The following is an 8,304-nucleotide window of genomic DNA, read 5'->3' on the forward strand; positions in this document are numbered from 1 at the left end:
AGTAGGCAATTTTGTGGACAGAGATTATTCTCGTCACTAAATGTCATACTTTAATGACGAAAATGTGTTCATCTTTTTATTTTTTTGTCCCTAAATGTACATATTAGTGACAACTTTGATTTTTACAATTTCGTAGTTGAAAACGATCATGTCATCACTAAAATTATTTCTTTTACCAACAAAACAAAATTGTCACTACAAAATGACATAATTAGTGACGATCACAATTGTCATAAAATACAAAGTTAATTTGTAGGTAATAACTAGGCAATTTTGGGGACAAACATTATTCTCGTCATTAAATGTCATATTTTTATGACGAAAATGTGATCGTCTTAAAAAGTACAATGTAGTCGTCGCTAAAGTTTAAGCTTTTAAGGATAAAATGTTTTGTCACTAATTACAAGAATGATGACGTTTTAATTGTAACGATACTTTTTAGAATTTGTATTTCTCTAGGTTTCCATTAATTTGAAAATTTATAAAAAAAATTACAATTATTTAAGAGTATATAAATATCTTAAACTTCATATATAGCCTGGAGTAGTTTATTCTATAATGAGCTTTACACAAACTAAAAATAACAACATACTAAAAGAAGCAAGATAAATAATAAGAAAATTAAACACTGTCACATTGTAATTAAGAACAACCAAAATGACATTGAGATGCTATCTCATGACTTACTCCTAAAAGAAAAACTAATACTCCTAAAAACTAATATTAAGTAATGTTATCCAACTTGAAAGTGTAACTGTAAAACATACTAAACATCAACAAAATAAAGAAAAAAATGGAGGTTGCTTATCAAAATACCATTGTAGTAACACTTCTCTAGGAACTATTCTTGATTTCCACTTTCCACAACCTGTGTAAAAGAAGAAAGAAAATTCTAAGATTTGAATTCATACTTTGATATCATGAGATGAACAAACTAAAATACAAACTAAAACTCTTGTAAAAAGTATAGTGAGCTTAGCCTGGAGTAGTTTATTCTATAATGAGCTTTATACAAACTAAAAATAACAACATACTAAAAGAAGCAAGATAAATAATAAGAAAATTAAACACTGTCACATTGTAATTAAGAACAACCAAAATGACATTGAGATGCTATCTCATGACTTACTCCTAAAAGAAAAACTAATACTCCTAAAAACTAATTTTAAGTAATGTTATCCAACTTGAAAGTGCAACTGTAAAACATACTAAACATCAACAAAACAAAGAAAAAAAATGGAGGTTGCTTCTCAAAATACCATTGTAGTAACACTTCTCTAGGAACTATTCTTGATTTCCACCTTCCACAACCTGTGTAAAAGAAGAAAGAAAAATCTAAGATTTGAATTCATACTTTGATATCATGAGATGAACAAACTAAAACTCTCGTAAAAAGTATAAGCTAATTAGGGGTGGGCGTTCTTATTCGGTAATTGGTAATTGAAAGTAGATACAAATGTAATATCTTTTACAAATTAAGAAGAGATAAAACGGAGCGAACAGAAAAGTACTAGTTCAGGCACAAGCTAACATGAAAATAGAGTAAACAACAAAAGACAATTCAAATCTCTTGTAGGACTTCGATTCTATTTACAATGATTTATGGCCAGCCGCAGGTATAATTGGTTAAATAAGCAATAGAATTTTGAAACATAAAATTTTGAAAAAATATATGAAGTTATTAAATGTACCTTAATGGATAACTTGATAGGATTCACTGATCACTACATCAAGAAAATGAGACAAAGTTAGGTGCTAAAAGCTACAAAGTTGTTATAAAGCTCATTGTTAAAGCCTCTCATCAACCATGGTGTCCGTCAACAAGTAAGGAAAGCAATGGAAGATGAAAGCTACGGTTTTTTCTCTAAACTGGCTTCAGAAAAACAACGTGCTGGATTGGCAAATCCCTATGGCTACGGCAGCAAGAACATAGGGATCAATGGAGATTATGAAGAAGTTGAACATTTGCTTCTTCATACCAATCCTTTGTCTATCTCTCAAAGATCCAATACTATTTCCAATGATCCAACCCTCTTTAGGTACCTTCTACCTTTTCTTATATTATAGTAATTTTATGGTGAAAAGTTTGATATCATGCAAGTTATGGACATATGCTTTTATACAACAACAGCAACAACAACAACAACAACAACAACATACCCAATGTAATTCTATAAGTAGGGTCTGGGGAGGGTAAGATGTAAGTAGACCGGATAGAGAGTTTGTTTCCGATAGACCTTTGGCTTAAAATAAAATCATACAACAAAATAGCAAGATACTACACAAATGCAGAGATAGTAATACACAGGGATATGCTTTTATAAGAATGGATTTAATTTATGTGGAAACTAAGTCTTAACTAGCACGAAGTTATGTGCCCTTCTTTTCTTCAAGTTTAATAAAATGTTCATGCAAACATCCTTGTTATAAGGTGGTCCAGGAAAGGATGGGAGACTAGATGAGGACCTCTACTACTGTTGCTCTGTTTGTCTATGTATATTCTATATATCTTTTCTGTAAAGTTACGATCAATGTAAGATTACAGTTTCTGACACTTTAAGGACACTGGATATCGTCTGTTTCGCCTATTTATTGTATTGAACATATGAATCAAAACACAGCTCATGCATTCACCAATGAAATTACTAGGAATCTGACCCGTCTCCAGAAGTAAAAAAAAAAAAAAATGTTATCTGCAAATGGGGTTAGCAATTTAAGAAGGAAACTTGGAATAGCTAGAGATATTCTTTCTATAAAGAGGATCTAGTAGTAGAGTTATAGGATTTAGTTTAGTGAAGTGAGACTAATAAATTTTGCATAGTGCACAAGTCAATTTCTTGGTTAAGAAGATGGACCTAGTTTAGTTTGTGTAGGCATTGGGCATGTTGCGCCAGATGTAGCATTGTTGAATCTGTCTCTGCCATGTTTGATCTAAAATAACTAAGACACCATCTACCCTTTATATATCAAAATTCATCATGCAAATCTTTTCTTTTGATTTCTTCTTCATGCCCATTGTTCTCTCTTTAAATGTCATTTGTACGATCTATTTCTACAAAAAAAAAAAAAAAAAAAAAAAACTATAATGAGATTTATTATTTAAAGTTATACTACTTCTAACCTTGATTGGGATGAGCTCATAAAATGTTGTAGTTGTTTTGAAATATCATCTTGGCGTGCCAATAGAGTATTCGATTGTGAATTTAATGATTGTATACGCGACTACGGTCTTGTATCCGAGTTTCTTTGATTTTCTACCACAACTTCAAACTGCATTTAATCATTTACGTAAATCATCTTGGGCACTAGCGGCCTTCCTCTTTTCGCCTTTCTAAGAGAGTCTTCTAACTCGTTGTTCTCCTTTGCGTTGCTCGAGTAGTATTAGGTTTTCGGACCCACTTACCGAGACCTTTTAAATATCCCGACTTTTTACCAAGCACAACATCCACAATTTCATCAATAGTCATAGTAGAATCTCCCTCGCTATATAGAGCTTTCAAATCGTTCATGTCGTTCTGCAGAATAATAATGTATTATTTAAAGTTATGATAACAACAAATAAATCGTATTGAATATGTGACTAAGATATTTTCTTTCTCACATAGTTATCTTCAGTTTCTTGAGATGACCAGCCTTTTTCACTTGAATAATGAGTATCTTTGTAGAACTCAATTCTGTCGGGTTCCACCCCTTCGTTCGTTTTACCCTACAGAATAAATAAAAAATATGAATATTAGTATTGACAAAAAAATAGTACCGGTTGTGTGCAAGGTTTTCTCTAGTTCTCTTCATGGGTACTCTCTGGACACTGTGCTTCATACTGGCCAACTTGACCAAATAAGTTGCAGAAAGAAAAAGCTACTATCGTATCATTGTGTACTTAACCGAGAAGTAACAACACATTTCATGCACTCTGCCCTATAGAAGGGGAGGCAAAGAGCTCGGTCGTGATCCAAACTCCCCCCAATCGTGTCCCAAGCTCCCAATCTCATAAATTCGGCATTGGGGCAATCCTTTAAAACGTTTTCAAAAAGGGGTTGAACTAAGAGTGGCCTGAGTTCTCGTATAGCCCGAGATATGTAGCAAACCCAGAGGCCAGGATCCAACCATCATTTTGAAAATTTACACAAAAAGAAAGGATTTTGAGTCGTTCGGTCAAAAATTAGGGTTCGTCAAATTTCGTTGTCCGCAGATGGCTTTGCCATCCCCACACAACGAAGGGGCAGCTGTTGACACCTAATTTTTGACCTCCGATAGTTTTGCTCAGTTACTTGGAGTCCCTGAATTACAAATGGAGTAGAATATGTGTTTTACAAGTCAAATCAATTTTACAAAATTATCCCGGTGTCAATTTGCCATTACATTTGGCAAAACACCAGCAAAAGAACAACCGCGTGTCATTTTACATTTTTATCATATTTTCAAGGAAATACAAGAGTATTTACTTATTTTCATTTATGTTTTCTCCAAAAATAGTTAATTACTAGTTATTACTTTTAAGCATTCACAATCCGTCATCATTTAGTATTCTACTCCGTCAAAGTCGAGGGATTTTAATTAATCAAGTAATAAGAAGTTTATTTTGGGTTAATTAAGTGTTAAAATAGAGTTTAATCATGTTTTGGGGAATATAGCTTGGTTCTAATTAAAACAATTTGAGACAAATGAAAATACTTCTATTTTACACTTATGGTATTTAAAAGTTTCCTAAAAAATCGTATATATACCACATATATTCGCATGTATACACTGATGATATACATTACGTATATATGGGAAATATACACAAGAATTGGGCCCTATTCTTTAAATTTGGTCGGGTCCAGCCCAAAAGGGACTGACGCGGCCCGCGCCCTTTTAAAGCCACCATCCTCTTTATTTCTTTCCCATTAACAAAAGGGGAACAACCACCAAAGGGGCAGAACCCTACAGCCCTATGTACCAACGTACACCTCCAGCTGGGTTTCAACAGTAACGGTACTTGTTTTTCTTTTGAATTCAAACGGTCCTTGGCTTCATACTTGGGTTCTATAAATAGAGACCTTCCTCTTCATTTTAAGGGGGGAGTTTTTTCAGAGTTCTGAGGCCAAAATTTCTGGCCTTTGCGTCCCAAAAGGTTTTTTACACCTCTTAAGGGCAAGAACACTCAGAAACCCGACTAAGCCGTTGCGTTTCGAGGACGTTCTCGCTTGAATATAATTTTTGGAAGTCGTTTCCGCTCGTCGAAAATCGATTCGTGTGAAAGATGATTCATCGACGATCGTTGCTCCCGTCGCTGATCAAAAAAGGGTAATCCTCTTTCTTTTTATTTTATTTTATTTATTTATCTATTTCCGGCCCTGTTGGTTTGAATTTTGTAAATGAAGTAATTCTAGCTTTGTGTAGAATAAGTTCTTGGATTTCTTTTTGCGTCGCTATTGAATATCATGTCGTAGTACGAGTTGTTTGGATGAAAATTTTAGTTTATGTAAGAAACATGACTGCTTTTCTGTTGCTGGTTTTAAACTCGTTATAACAAAGCCCGAATGACTCTAAAAGTGTTCCTACTTTTGATATCTTTTGAAGGGGTAATCGGTGACAACCAAGTTTTCAATTTGTTGAGTTTTAGAGAATATTACGTGAAGAACTCGCTAAGTTAGATCGGCTTTTCGAGTCGAATAAGCATTTCTCTTTCTAGTCCCCTTCCCCGACTTGTCCGAGGAAATAAAATGACGATTAACTTGGTTGTTAAAAGTTTTCATTCTTTATTTGAGGTGTTGACTTTCTAGATTTCGGCCGATAGAGTAGTGAGATTCAAGACTTTAGAACCGTAATGCTCCGCACTCATGTTTAACTTGAAACTTGGATTTACCTCCTCCATATTACAAAGCCATAAAGATGCTTCCTTTATTTGGTTCTCGCCTAGTTTTTGTGTTTGATCTCAACCGACCCTAGAAATTTGTAAGTTCATCAATATGATAAAGTTTGTTTCTATCAAAATCGAAGGTTCAGAATTTTGAGTTAATCACTATGTTTTTTTTTTTTAGTTTAATCAATCTCTGGCTCCTTTTCGTATATCTGGTTCCTTTGAAAACCGATGGTAGTAAACGAAATGATTTAATTCCTTCTCAATACTCTTCTTTAACAAGCTGGTTTGTAAACTCGTTTGAGATATTTGCAACCCAAAGTGCTAGCCTTACTTGAGAAGATATGGACTGGTTAAGTTAAGACATAATCATCCCTTTTCTTATTTATATTGTGATCTAAGCATGCCCTTAGAGATGTTGAGGTGACTTGATATGAAACATGTTAGTTAGATAAGTGAGTCTAGTGAGGCACTTAGAACAGGTTGTTTTTGTGGTGTGTCTAGACATTTTTTGGGTCTGGTTGTTCAAACCAATCCTAGAATAGGAAATGTTTTAACTAAGTCATTAACTAAGTCATTCCTTTAAGTTATTTGATGAAGTTGAGGTTGTTCATTCCTTTGTTTTGGATGTTTAACCTCTTTTCTAGAAAATGATATTTGTTGTGATAATTAGTATTGGGAAAATTCCCTATATGTTAACTATTGGCAAGAATGTTTTGTAGCTCCCGCTTGTCCTTAGTGCGCTTATAGTAGGCTGTGTGCTCACATGACTTAGCCTGATGTATTTAATAGACTGATTTTTGCAAAGTAATAAGCTTGAGAGATTTCTTTTGACATGATTGATATTGTGAACCTTTTTGTTGTTGCTGAAAATTGAGTACCTCTTTGTTGTGGCACTAAATTGAGAACCCAAACTGATTTGTGTACTTCTGAGATGCTGACCCTTGTTTGCCATTCTCCTACAATGACTTGTGCTTAGCATGCTATTTTAATAAGTTAATATGGTGAATTATTATGAAGAATGGAATGCTCTTCTCTTGTGCTTAAGCATTCCTTGGTCTGTCCACTAAATTAACCCATCAGTGAAAACATGTTCTTCCTAAAAAAAAAATTGAGTCCCCCCTTATTTTGGACATACAACTTAGGGATTGGGAGTCCAGCGCTATTAACAGAGGATGAAGGAAAAGGATTTTAATTTGAACTTTGTATGATCATTTGGCCACTAGTTTTAGTTCTTCAAATTTGCATAAGTTTTCCTTGCTTGTCCTTTACTATTTGATTAAATTAAACCTAGTTAATGAGAGAGTTCTGGGAATTGCTTAAACTAATTTGAGTATGGAGAATCACTAGATTTTTAGGGACTCTTGGTTGGTGTGAAACTGTTGATAAATTGTGGCCCTGCTGGTAGCCTCTTTGTTGTGCCTCACCCAGCATAAGCCTATGAGTCTCCATGAACCTATGTCTTTAGAACAGCATGACATACTTGTTTAAACCAACCAAGTGCAGAGCCTTGGTCCCTTTTTTTTTTATAAATGCAAATATGTTTACTCAAAGGTCAGTCTAACTGTATTAAATAGTTGAGGGATGTGTGTTGAGACTCAGTTGTTGCATAAGTTCTATTCAAGAGTTCAGCAAAGAGGTGACACTATTTTGTTACTAGTTTCCTTGGGAAAAATATACAAACAAATGACAGTTTTTTTTAGATTTAGATTAAAACTAGTTGTGTTTGATTTTAAGAGTTCATCCTTGGTTGTTTTAGGTTGTTGTGTGTTGCTTAAATGACTGAGTGTCCTTCAAAAACTATTAGCTTGTCCACACATGTTGAGAATATAATCTGCACCTTATAAGGGTTATTATGCATGTTCTGTTTTAATTCATGGGCTGCATTTTGTTCTTACAAAGTTTTGATTGGTGGTTGAAATGTCAAGGCAAGCTTTGGGTTCTGTTTAGCCTCCTCCGATAGCTAGCCATGACTAAGGTTCTAGAAACCTTCTGAACTTGCGCGGCGTTGGAAGATGTGGTGGTGGTTGCCCTCTTTGCTGTCCTATCTTTCAACTCCTATGCTTAGTCTAATGGTCTAGATCAATCTTTAAGCTCAAACTACTCCATATGATTCGACTGCTAAGCACTCTTTTAAGTTAGTTTGCTTGTTAAAACATATGAAAGGCTTGGTACTCATCCTTCACTTCCCCTTTTCTTTGCATGACTTGGGGAAATTTCCAATCCCCAAATGTTTTTTGAGTTACTGTTGAGTCTTGGAGAAATCTTCTACACTTCTGAGGCCTTCTAAAGGAAGCTAAGATTGGATAAGTAGTGCTTACTGGCTCGCTGCACTCAGAGCTAGGTTTACCCTACATCCTTTGAGCCATTCTTGCTTCTATGTATTGTCTCTGTTATTCTATAAACTACTATGTCACTATAGTGTTATTCTTAAGTTATCCATCTTTTTGCTTTACGCC

The 8,304-nt window shown here is 34.4% G+C and overlaps 1 long non-coding RNA gene across 1 annotated transcript in view; it reads right to left on the reverse strand.

Moving 5' to 3' along the window:
- The window catches only part of LOC132053566 (uncharacterized), a 28,224-nt gene extending 21,719 nt beyond the window's left edge, over positions 1-6,505 (reverse strand). Inside the window, exon 1 of the long non-coding RNA XR_009414148.1 lies at positions 6,162-6,505. This is a non-coding gene — a long non-coding RNA (uncharacterized LOC132053566). The remainder of the gene's footprint in view (positions 1-6,161) is intronic.
- Between the last annotated feature and the right edge of the window lie 1,799 nt (positions 6,506-8,304).

Source organism: Lycium ferocissimum, chromosome 4 (assembly GCF_029784015.1).
Source record: "Lycium ferocissimum isolate CSIRO_LF1 chromosome 4, AGI_CSIRO_Lferr_CH_V1, whole genome shotgun sequence".
NCBI classification, from domain to species: Eukaryota; Viridiplantae; Streptophyta; class Magnoliopsida; order Solanales; family Solanaceae; genus Lycium; species Lycium ferocissimum.